Genomic DNA, 13,200 nt, shown 5'->3' with positions numbered 1-13,200 from the left:
ATCATTCATCTTTTGTACCAGGGAGAAAGAGGATGGGTAAATGTGTGGATGGATGTATGGATGGATGATGGATGGATGATGGATGGATGGATGGATGGATGGATGAGTGGATTAATGGATGATGGATGGATGATGGATGGATGAATGAGAGTGGATAGATGGATGATGGATGGATGATGGATGGATGGATGGATGGATGGATGGATGGATGGATAGATGATGCATGGATGGATGGATGGATGGATGGATGGATGATGGGTGGATGGATGGATGATGGATGGATGGATGGATGGATGGATGGATGATGGGTGGATGGATAGATGATGGATGGATGGATGGATGGATGGATGGATGATGGGTGGATGGATGGATGATGGATGGGTGGATGATGGATGGATGGATGAGTGATAAATCCAGGTGTGGAGCAAACTGAGACAGGATGGTGACAGTTCAGGGCCAGAATCAGAGTGAGGTGTACACTCCTGGACTGTGTGAGTGTGGACTCTGGCTCTGAGGCCAGGCACTCCCTCTCCCCACCCTCAGCCAGGCCCTGGATAACTGTGGGGAGCTCTGTTTTCCAAACATAAGCACCTTAGGGTAGTGTGCTTATTAGTACTGGTTTTTTCACTTAGGCACTTGGGGGTAAACCAGGGCCATGGGTTCAAATCCCACCTCTAGTTCTCCATCTCTCACAGTCCGTCCATGGTCACTTTGTGTATAAAACAGACTGAAGGTCCTCTTAGCCTGGGGGTGCTTCAAGTTAGCGGAGGTGGATGCTTGGCCTCTGCCACAGGGGACACCCCCTGGTGACCCACTGTCTTTGCCACTGATGTCTATTTCTTTTCAAAGACCCCCCAAGGCCAATGGGTTCTCTTTCTTGGTCCACTGAGCTATGATTTCATAGCCTGGAGCTCCTACTATGGCTTTTTTTTTAAGGGTTCTCCTCAGCTGTCTTATTAAATATGGAAAACATCTGTGCTTGGGTTTTTAGCAAAAATCTGCACATCTGGAAAATATTGGTCAAGAGTCTAATTAAGTATGTCAATGACAAATTGTTCTCACAGGAAGTATTTAGGACGAGCAGATAATTGGGATTTAATGCCCTTGGCCTCTGTCCTCGCTTCCTGTTTACTTATCCTAGTGGGGGTGAAGGAGGCTGGCTCCCCCACCCCGGCCCGGCCCGGCCCCCTCATTCTGCCACAGGAGAGCCAGGCCCTCAATGCACAGCTGCCCTTAGGCGGGGAAGCCAGGGCGGACACTGCGCTCGAAGCCCCGCCTTTTAAAACACACAACACGCCTCCCGGCCCCCTTTTGGAACCTCTGTCCACGTCACTGAGGGCTGACGCTTCCTGTCAGGCCCACGTGCTGCTTGAAGACAAGGCTCAGAGGAGAGTATCTTGTTTCTCTTTCTGGGGCTTTTCCCTTCATCTTTCACAGAGAACCTGGAGGTCCGGCCCGGCCCCCAGTGGATAGTTCCAACCTCTGAAATAATGATCCTCGGTGTGCTTTCAACACTGTCCCTCCTCCTGGGGGGAGCTTCTCATTAATGAAGGGCTTTGAGGAGACCCTCCCTTCTCCCAAAACTTCCAGAAAGCCCTTCCCCTCGGCCTCCACAGAGATCCCGACCCAGGAACCAGCAAGTACAAGAAATTTCTACTTTAAAGGCACTTCTGGGCAGGGGCACTAAAGGTTTGTTCCGTGAGGCACCTTGAGTCCTCTCTGCTCCACACATGCTCCCCACCAGCGGGTCCCATCAGCTCTGCCTCAGAAACAGTCCCCAGATAGTCCACCTCCTCCCACCTCCACGACCACGACCCTGTCTCCCTGGACAATGGCCTCCTCTGTGGTTCCCACCCTGGCCCTGCTGTCCATTCCCTGCAAACTAGCCCCCTCCTCAGGCGAGGGCCGGCCCCATCCAGAACAAAGCCTTTGGATAAAGGCACCCATGGGTCCCACTATACAGGGCCTCCCAGAGGGAAGGGCCCAAGTGCCATCTGACTCCACCTGAGGCCTCCAATTTAGACGTTTGGCATTATCTCCCAAAGAGGTTAGACCCAGACTTGGGAAAATATGTGTGTGTGTTAAAAACATCAATTTGTTGCAAAAACAAACAAACGAACCCCCAGTTGTGGGGATGACGCACGTGCTTTGGGTCCTGGCTCAATTTAACTCGTTTCCATAAGCAGATCTGGGTGCTGTCTCTGCCCCCTCGCACCCTGCAGCTGGCCGCACGGCCGCGGAATTCAGGCAGAATTCCCGGAGGAACCGTCTTTCCCGGGCGCCGGGTCCGGGTCGCAGGCCTGCAGCAGCTCTGCAGCAGGACTTCAGTGCCGGCGGTGCCCTCTGGTGGCCGGTACCAGCGCGGCCGGTATTTCTCCTGTGATCAAGTTGGGTGGTACTTCTGAGCCGACCCCCTTCCTATTGCACCCTGGCACCTGGGACGCCTCGTGATGGGGTGATGCTACGTCCCTGTTGATGGTTGACGCTGCCAGCACTTTTCACCCTGTGGCTTCACACGTCTGTGCTGTGGTCATAGGCCCTCCGACCTTCCCCAGTGGCACACACCCCACCGTTAACCTTTGGAAACAAGATGAGCAATACCCGAGGGCCCCCGGCGTGCCATGTGTGGGACCATCTCAGCCTCGGACAGCTGCCACCCCCAGGTTGACAGAGGAGCGGGGAGATGAACCCACTCTCAAGGTCACACAATGAGGAGACGCAGTGATAAAATAATCCAGCCTCAGGCGCCTTCCTAGGTCTTTCTTCCCCATCATTTCGGGGGGAGTGCGTTAGGGGAAAGAGAAGGAAAACGCCGAGTCCCGTCAGGCACCAGCACAGGCACTGGGCACCTACACACACTTGTTCCATTCGTTCCCATAACCACCCAATTGTGTGGGTACCATCTGTCCTTCTGTCCCCCATCCGCTCCCTTATTGACAGACTATTTTACATCTGTAAAGTTCCAAGGACTGTCAGGCACTGAGCCCACAATGAGACACAGGCTGGTGAAGACCTGGTGTCTGGTCTCGAGGCCCTGACATTGCAGACAGGGAGCCAGATGGACCCCAGGCTCACGTACAGGTGGGGATGAGGCCTGGGTATCGCCCAGGAGTGGGTCTGAGGCAGTGTGGAGGGCGTGGAGGAGACCCAGGGGAGCAGTACCCTGAGGCACCGGTAAGCTGGCACCAGGGCCAAGAAGCAGTGCTCCTTGGGGTTGGTAGTTTACCATGCAGGATGCTCTGTGCACTGAGTTATTCAATCCTCACGGCCCCCCTTCAGGAGGGTACCATTAGGAGCCCTCATGTCACAGACCAGGAGTGTGGAGAATGGAGAGATAAAATGACCTTCCCAGGGACATGCAGCTTGTTTGTGGAGAAGCCAAATTCCAGTTCCGTTCTCACTGGCTGCAGAGTCACGGCTGTGAACCCCCAGGCATGGGCCCTGCCAAGGAGGGCAGCAGAGGGTAGTGGCCATGGGAACCTTGAGTTTCATAGGGTTCTGACCTTGTCCTGAGGATCTTTGCAGAGTCATTGAGGATCTGGGGTCAGGAGATGCCATCAGGCTTGATTTTATGAAGATGGATTAGAGACACAGCAGCAGGGAGCAGGTCACGATAATCCAAAGGACAGGGGAAGAAGGGACCCCACTGGGACATGCTGAGCTGGAAAAGCTGACGGGGCCCACAGGGGCAGGCCAGGCAGGCTGCTGGGTGTGAGTGCAGGTGAGGCTGGGAACGGGACTCGGGAGTTGTCAGGATGTGAACTCAAGCTGAGACTGTGGATAGGATGACGCCAGGAGAACCAGGACAAGGGCCTGGGAGAAAAACAGCAAGTTGACAGGGGGCAGCTGGCCAGAGACGAGGGAGGCTGCAGAGAATCAAGCTTCCAGAAGGAGGTGGTGGGGAGCAAATGCGCCGGAGGGGTCAGGACACAAGGGGCCGGAAAGTGCCCACACTCCTCTCTGACCCTGAGTTTAGGAGGGAGCAGAGGTCAGGAAGCAGGGAAGTTGTACTTGGTTCCCAGCGACTCACACCCCATGAACTTCAAACTCTCTCTCCATCTGGAGCGCAGAAAATGATTTGCAGTCCTCAGCCGGTTACAGGGGCCCCGGGTTTGCCCAGTCACATTATTTGACAGAAATGGGCCGTGAAATGCCTGCTAATTGCTACAAGATTTAACAGGAGCAGAGCGGAGGGCTGAGAACGGGAGGTGCCCGTCAGACTTTCACGTGGGGAGTGGGGAGCTGGGCGATAACAGCACATAATGGGCCCTCTCCTCCCGGCTCCAAATTGCCAGGATCATTTCATCCTGGTGAGAGATGGGTGAAGCTTTTAAAATGGGCAATTATGACATATTTATTTCATTGTTGTCAAGAAAGCTAAACCCCAATTATCCCAGCGATTCTGGAGGGGTTTTCAAGGCACTCAAGCCATTGTGGGGCTCACTGTCTCCCCAGGCTCCGGGGAGAGGCTCCTTTGTTGACATAATCCTGCTTGATCCCTGCCCGAGTACCTGACAAGTCTTTGCAGCGATCTTCCCACAGGTCCTGTTCCTGCCCTGGAGTTGGACCACCGGGCCCTCAACCAATCTAAAGAAACCTTTCCAAACAGCGGCCAGTGCCTCTGCTGAGTCCGGAAGGTGCCAGGAGTGTCCGGACTCTGACCATGGGTCCCCTCTCAGTCTGATCCTCAGCAGGCCCCTTGAATCGCATCACCCCCCTGATCTCAAACCTTCTGCAACTCCCCACTGCCAAGCAAAGAGCTATCTCCTGTAGAATTTGACCCCCAAGCTTTGGTCCAGTCTCATCTTTCTCCCCAGTCTGTGATTTATTTGTTCATATACTCGGCACACAGATAGCGAGCAAGCTGTGGGCACCGGGCACTGGAGCGCGTGCTGGAGGAGTGGGAGTGTGGGGGAGCTGGGCAAGGAGGCAGGAGGTCCTGAGACGGCGGGGGTGGGCTTTGTGGAGTGAGGACGGGGGACTCTGGGACAGAGAGTGCACTTCCACCTGCCCCGGGGCGGAGACGGGAGGCTGGGTGAGATGGGAGAGCTCATGGGGGACGGTTTGGGACAGGAGGTAGAGGAGATGGTGACGTCCACATAGACGGTTGAGTTTGTGATGTTTCTCAGACATGCAAGAGGAGATGTCCAGTGGGTGGTGGACACAGGTGGCCGGGGTCCAGGAGGGAAGTCTGAGTGGAGATAGAAACGTGACGGTCATCGGAATACAGGTGGCATTTGAAGATGAGAGATCATCCAGGGACTAAAGATAGTCAGAGAAGAGACAGATCAAAGACAGCGCCTGGAGCAGCTCGACACCACGAGGCCAGGGCGGAAAGAAAGGGCCAGCAAGTGATCGCTGCGGTGGAGGGAAAGCTGGAGGGCAGATGGCCTGGCCATCAGGCCAGGAGCCTGCCTCCAGGAGGAGGCACCGCGGAGCCTGCCAGGGGGCTGAGCACTGGGGACTGACCATCACTTCAACAGGAGCGCAGAGGGTCAGGCGCCCTGGGCAGGAGCGGTTTCGATGGCGCAGGGAAACGCCTGGGGGAGCCGGTTCCAGGGAGGGGGGAAGACAAATGAAACCCCGAGAGTAGAAGCATTTTCAGGACGTTTTGCTGCGAAGGGGAGCAAAGAAATGGGGCCCCAGCCTGCAGGGAAACTCGAGTTGGAGACGTGGGCTCCGTGTTTGTTCGCTTTTTAAAAAAATAAGATGGAAGAAACAATGAGGGGGAAGGGTTTGAGTCACAGGATAGAGGCGCAGACGGGACAGAGGAGGAATGAGTCGCCTATAGATTCACAATTTGTGCCAGTCCGTGAGCTTCCGTAATAGAGTAGCCGCAGGGCCGTGCCGTCTAAGTTACTTAGAAAAAAATATTATTCTGAGTTTCGCCTGTTTCCGCAAGTGGAAATGGGTCCTCCTAGAAGTTTTGCTCAATGTCAAGTCCATGGAGGCGTCCTGGCGTTCCATCTGGGGTAGAAGGGGTGCGAGGGGACCCGGGTCCTGGGGGCTGGGCTGGGGGATCCCCGGAGCAGTGCCAGTGTGAATCGTCTCTAGTCCAAGAATGACATGCATCCTCCGGGACTTTCGCTCTTGTTCCAGCTTCGGAAGCAGTTCTGGTGGCCTGAATTCAGCAGCACAACTTAGTTCCCAAATTCTAGGGCCCCTTCAAAACTTCTAAAGAGTTCTCGAGAAGACCCCCTATCACCCACGTCTCCCCTCGAAGCTCCCAGTGCCGCCGCTGGGCTCAGGGTGACCTTGAGCGGCCTCTGGTCTCCCTGCCTGTCAGTCTCCTGTTCGGAGAAAGAGGGGAACCAACTTTGCGGGGAGGTTGCGGGGGAACCTGGCGTGTGCCGACGCCTGGTTCAAAGTGTGCAAACAGTAGGTGCTCAAACAATATTGCTTGAGCCGGAAACCAGGTGAGTTTGAGCCCCGGGTTGTCACGGAGCCCTGCTGTGAGCTGGGCAGGGCGGGATCCGGACAACGGAGGGATGGCCCCGGGTGTGGAGGCTCAGAGAGGGGGCGCTGACTGTGCCCCAGCAGCCTTCCTGGGGGGGTCACGGGAAAGGCAAGGGGGCTCCAGACGGGGGGAGCGCATCCGGGGGGCCCATGAGAGCAAGGCCACAGGGAATAGGTGTAATCGTCCCTCTTCTCAGCGTGTTCCACGCCGCGGCTCTTCCTCCTGCGGGATTAGACGTTCACTTTGGCCGTCACCTTTCGGGGAGGTTCTCCCTCGATCACCTGTCCTAATCCACCCTCTGCTCCCCCCGCCCCCGTCCCATCAGCCTTCTCTTTTTCTTCAGGTGACTTATCACAATTCGCCATTATCTATCCACTTGCTTCCCCGAGAGCGTCGGCTGCGGCATCGGACCGTGTGGGGAAAACCCCAGCCCTCGCCCCAGCTAGATGCGTCATCTCAGGGACGTCGGTGGCCCTGTCTGGGCCTCAGCTCCCTCTTCTTCCAGTCGGGGTAAAGACTGGACCTGCTTCATCAGGTTCTTGGGGGATAAGCCCCCAAAGCCCTGGGGCAGCCCAGGGTCACGCCATTAATTGCTCAGTAGGCTTTAGCTCCTCTACTGCTCTTTGCAAAGTCTCCACTCGTGGGCGTTAGGCTCCGAGAAGGCAGGGACCTTGTCCGATTTGCAGGCACTTGACATACGCTGAACAAATAAATTCATGCACAAAACTGGGCTGACCCCAACCAGTTCCAAAAATACGGACTTGCGTTTTCACATAAATGGACTCGTCTTTGCCTTCCCTAGATGTTCTAGCCAGGTCCGTGGTCTACTGTTTTATTTTTTTAATTTTTATTTATTGGTTTTGGAGAAAGAGAGAAAGATTTGTTGCTCCACTTATTTATGTATTCAGTGGTTGCTTCTTGCATGTGCCCTGACCTGGGATCGAATCCCTGGCGTATCCGGATGACGCTCTGACCAACGGAGCTCCCCGGCCAGGGCCATGGTCCCCTGTTTCAGCAGACGCCCTGATTCTCTTGAGCAAGTCGGGATGAATCAACCATGTGACACTTGATACTGCAGAGCATTTCCACGGAGCCTTGGGCCTCTCACATCTCCCCTTATTTTGAGTGTCATTCCTGGTGACACATTTGAATGGCGAAACGGCAGCTAACCAGCGTTTGGCCAAGCTCATGGTGAAGACATGGTCACTGGAGGTGGTGACGCACATCTGATGTGGAGCCTCGGTTGGAGACCCTTTTTCAGAAACAGCAGTAGAGCTTTCGTCATCGGGACTCAATGCATTGTAGCTGCAAAATATAAGGGACCATCAGGTAGAGCTGCCTTATGGGCAGGTGAGACTAAGGCTGGGAGGGGAGGAGCAATTTGTCCAAGGTCCTACGATGACTTAGGGGCAGAACCAGGACCCCGCCCTCACCCCAGGCTCAGAAACTCACAGGGAAACGGGAACGAGGTCAGATGGACCCAAAGAAGGAAGCTTCGTATCTGTTTCTCATGGCCAAGAAAAAGGGGATTAGGTGCTCTCATGCTCATTTTTTTTTTTAAAGTTTTTTTATTGTTTAAAATATTACAGATTCCCTTTTTCTCCCCAATGACCTGTTCCACCCCGTTCCTTCCCCCTCCCCAGTCCCTCTCCCACCATTGTCCATGTCCTTGGGTTGTGCATACATGCACATAAATTCTTTGGTTACTCTCTCCCCCTCCACCCACCCGCCCTCCTCCATCCCTCTGACATTCGTAAGTCTCATCTATGCTTCCATGTCATTGAATCTATTCTGTTCATCAGTTTATTAAGTTCTTTAGATTCCACGTATAAGCGAGATCATGTGATGTTTGTCTTTCGCTGCCTGGCTTATTTCACTTAGCATAATATTCTCCAGGTCCCTCCATACTGTCCCAAAGGGTACGAGATTCTTCTTCTTTACAGCTGTGTAGTATTCCACGGTGTAAATGCCCGTATTTTTTTGTTAATTTTAAATTCCACAAGTAAGACATGAATATTGCTTCCCTCAAAATAATTGTAAATTACAGATAAAGCTGATGTCCCATCAGTGTGATGTGTCTCCTTCCTAAAACTCCTCTGTATCAGTACAGACACACGTGTGAGTATCTGTAAAAATAACTTAGTACTGTTTAGTGTGATATTTTCACCAAGTAGCACCGTACTGCCTGTATTATTCTGAGAGTTGGTTTTCCGCCTTCACAGTCTGAGCCCTTTCTGTGAGCGCATGTAGCCCGACCTGGGTCATTTTACCTGGCTCGTTGCAGTCCATAGTGTGCGTACCCCTGTGTCATGATCCATTCCCCTGTGGGAGGAGATTCAGGTCGTCCCAAATTCCTTCCGTGACAAACAATATCACCATAAACCCCCCCGCGTCTGCCCGCTGGTGCTCACGGGGAGGGTTCTTAGAAGACACCACCACGGAGAAGAGCTGGTCCTGGCAGGGGCACGGTCTTAGCTTTCCTAGATGGCGCCCAGAGGATCTCTAGAGGAGCTGTGTGAATATACACCCCCACGTGGTTCCAGGAGCACCTGTCCGCGCACTCACCACCACGTCACGGTGTCAGGCTCCAGTTTGATGAAAACAATTGCTGTCAACTGCTGTGGAGGCCGGGCTTCCCGTAAGGCGGCTCAGCTGTATCCCCTCGTGTGTGAATTGCTTGTTAATATCCTTTGCACATTTATCTTTCCTCCCAGCCCTATTTAAAAAGCAATGAAAGCGCTTTAAGCCCTGCTGAAATTTGACATGAATCATAGCTCAGAAATCTCGGGCTGCATGAGAGAAGGATTTGAAATGTTGTTTTTAAAGGGTGGGGCAGTGAGGCTCGCTGGGGCCGTGTGGGTGACAGGCAGATCCCCAGTGAAAAGAGGCCTCATGGAAACCGGGTGCAGGACGCGGAGGGTGTGGAGAGCTTGAGTCAAACCTGCAAATACCTCTGCTGATAACCAAATGCAAAGCACTGAGGCCACAGGGGAGGGGGCGTGCCGGGCTGGGAGAGGCCCTGGTCTGCAACTCCGATGGGAAACAATTCATTAATGACTTTTACATCAATTACAGTTTGAAATAATAATATGTTGGGTGTATCAGGTTAAATGAAGTATGTTACTAAAATCAATTTTAACTGTTCTCCCAGAAAATGGTCAGAACAGAGAGGGAACGAAAATGTATGACAAATAATAGAACACAGCACACAGCCCGAGAGAAGAGACGGGACACACACCGTGGGCCCTCCCACGGGGCAGCTATCAGGTCACACCCGAGCAAGCCTTTTACCTCCAGGTCCCTGGATAGTCTTAGAAATTATTGAAGACTCACTCTGGCCAGCTGGCTCAGTTGATTGGAGCGTTGCCCTGTGCCAAAAAAGGGCTGAGGGTTTGATCCCCAGGGTGGGTAGGGAGGAAACTTGTCTCTTTCTTCTTTCCTTTTTCTCTAAAAAATCTATTTTTTTAAAAAGCATAACCTCCTGTGAGGATTTTTTTAAAAATGGCCGTACCAGGCATGGGTCAGCAGTTCGGCATCGACCTAGGATCCAGGAGATCAGGATTCGATTCCTGGTCAGGGCACATGCCCGGCTGTGCTCAAACCCCAGCAGGGGGCGTGCAGGAGGCAGCCGATCAATGACTCTCTCATCATTGATGTTTCTCTCTCTCTCTCTCTCCCTTCCTCTCTCTGAAATCAATAAAGATATATTTTTTTAAAAATAAAAATAATTTTTTTAAAAATGAAGACTCTAAGGAGATTTGTTTATGTGGGTTCTACCCATCAATATTTAGAAAATAAAACCAAGACATATTTTAAATATTTATTGATGCACTTAACAGTAACAATTAAAACCAATTATGTGCACAAACAACATATCGTTTTTAAAAATAACTATTTTTTTTTTGTGTGCAAAATCAGCAAAAGTTTAGTAAAAAGCGGCATCGGTTTACAGTTTTGCAAACCCCTTTAAAGGTGTGGGTTGTAACAAATCTGGGCTCCCCCACCTGCATTCAGTAGTTGTGATAAGCTGTCTGGCTGTGGAGTGAGGACCTGGCCTCGCGAACGTGCGGCTGGGAAAGGGGGGCTGGCAGCGCTGCGGTGGCTCTTTGGAGCAGTTCGGAGGCTCCGAGGCTGCGCCCCCGAGCGCGGGAGGAGCTTCTTGGGCGTTACCTGCCACGGGGAATCCGAAACCGCATCGGTTCCTCTTCGTGCTCAGAGGCTACGGGCTGACCGGGCGCTCACCCCGCCTGGGCTCCAGGGACTGTTCGTCTTCTATTGTGCGACATCCACCCGCCTCCCCAGCGCCTCGAAGGGCTCTTCTCCCAACGGATTTTGCGTTGTTCCACTGAGCCACGTGGGCCTTGCAACCTGCTGCCACACTTGGGGACGCGCCGTGGAAAGGTCGCGCTCTCAGCATCCCCCCGGGCCCGTGGGGAAGCTGCAGCACCCGGGAGACGCCGGCTTACGCGGCAGACAGACGCACACCGCGCACTTCTAATCTCTGTTTCAAAGCTTAAATGTTATCATTGGCGAAAAGCACTGCCTGTTGCTTTCCGTGAAGGGACAAGGAGACAAGGACACTTGATTCGTTTTTTCGAGGCAGTGTTTGCCAAATGCCTAAGCCTGGCTAAGCGTAGCTTACCCACCAGCCATTCTTTCAAATAAAAATGCCGTTCCCTGAAAAAAACGTAGCTCAAGACAAGCACTGCATTTTGCACGCAGCAGAAATGCTTCACGCCTCCTTCCCTTGTCACACAAAGTATTAGAAAGATGTGGACACAGGGGCTGAGGTTAATAAAATTTGTATTTTCCCCCGGCTTCATTCTTAAGTGAAGCTGGCAGTTTACTTTTACGTGGCGCGCTGGCTGTGAACAATTTAAACTCCATTACTCCAGTGTGGCGCCAAGGCCTTGATTTGCACAAGTAGTTTTACCCATTTTATTTGTGACGGTTCTCCAGAAAAACAAAACCAATGGGATATGTGACTTTATAGAGTTTTTAAATCAGGGACTACAGAGGCTGGCAAGTCCACATCGACAGGGCAGGGTGCAGGCTGGAGGCCCAGGAGGGCCAGTGCTTCAGTCCAAGGCCCAGGGCCATCTGCCGGAGATTTCTCTCCTGCTCGGGGCAGTTGAGCCTTTTTCCTCTAGTCAGGCTTTCAACTGATTAGATGAGGCCCACCCTCATATGGCGGGCAACCTGCTTTACTCGAAAGTCCACCAATTTCAAAGTCAATCTCATCCAAAACACTCTCACAGAAATAACCAGAACAAGGTCTGACCAAATATCTGGGCACCCTGTGGCCCAGTCAAACTGACACACCCAGGTAGTCATTGCACCCGGCATTCCTCCTGCACCTTGAGGGCGAATGTCAACACTGTGAGAGGGGCAAATTATGTTTAGTGTCATTGTGGAGACGGTCTTGACCCTGTGGGCCCCTGATCGTGCCTCAGTGACTCTCAGGGGCAAGCGCTGCCTTGTGGCGAAATCCACCAGCAAGTGGCAGCAAGAGCCTCGCTCGGCCTCCCAGGGCCCCCGGAACTGCAGTGGCCGCCAGGGCGCCGACAGTGGGCGGAAAGCTGTGCTGTGAAGGAAATCAAGTGAAGACAAGGGGGTAAGGGGGGCGGAGGGGGAAGAGGAGAGGGGTGCCGGAGGGGAGGAGGGGAGAGAGGAGCAGGGGGCAGGAGAGCGGGGGCGAAAGAAGCAGCTCAGGACAGGAGTCAATGCCAGGGGCGGGAAAACGCGAAAATGCATGCGATGCTAGGAGACAGGCACAGGGGCTGCACCTAGGAAATAAAATGGGAGGGCCTTACAAAGGTGGAAAATGAAGGGAAAACCCTTGCAATTAAAAATATGATAGAAGGAAATGTGAAATTCACTAGGACGGTTACAGGATAAGTTTGGAGGAAACCCCAGGAGATGGAATGGAAAGACAAATAGGCCAACAACTGCAGGGAAATGACTGGAAAATTAAGGAACCTGCCTGGAGGTCTAAAATCCAAATCCGAGTAATTTCAGAGACGGGCCTGAAAGTGGAGGGGGTATTATTAAAGAGATGATTCCAATTTCTCACAACTCAAGGAAATACGTGTCCATATTCTAGCCTGAAAGGGCCCAGCAGTGCCCAGAAAACATAACCGAGAAAGAACCACACCAAAGGCACATCGCTGTGAGATTTTAGAAAATCCGAGGCTGTAATCGCTCCCAGACAGCGGGAAAGGGAGAAGGCGAGAAATCGCGTGGGAACAGCGGGGACCGGCGGGGACGCCGGCCGACTCGCCCGCAGCCCTGGCAACCGCGGGAGCGCACGGGAGCCCGCAGGAGTTGAAAGAAAAAGCATTTTAAATATAATTCAGGCTGCTTAAGACGTGTCACTAGGTATAAAGTAGAACACAGTGGACTATTCAGCGTCCTTCCAGCTTAATAAACAAACCCGCTACGCTCTCCATTGCATGTCACCTCCCGCCTCCTAGAGGCAAAGACTGTCACTGTCGTCATGGGCGGCAGCCGACGCCTCCAGTCTGTTCATACTTTGCCACGCACATGCCTACGTAGCAAAGTGTGAAGAAATTGTAATCAATGTCATTAATTTGCATGTTGAAACGTAGATAGAATCCTAATGCATACGAGATGCAATCATGTATGTGCCATGCCCGTAACTTCCCGTGGCCGTCCGTCTGTGACTCACCCCCGTCAGTGAGTATTGCTCTGGTTCGTGGCCACTGTTGTGTGGTTCTCGTGGA

The sequence above is a fragment of the Miniopterus schreibersii genome, assembly GCF_964146895.1.
Source record: "Miniopterus schreibersii genome assembly, chromosome: 4".
Lineage (NCBI taxonomy): Eukaryota > Metazoa > Chordata > Mammalia > Chiroptera > Miniopteridae > Miniopterus > Miniopterus schreibersii.
This window is presented reverse-complemented; position numbering follows the sequence as displayed.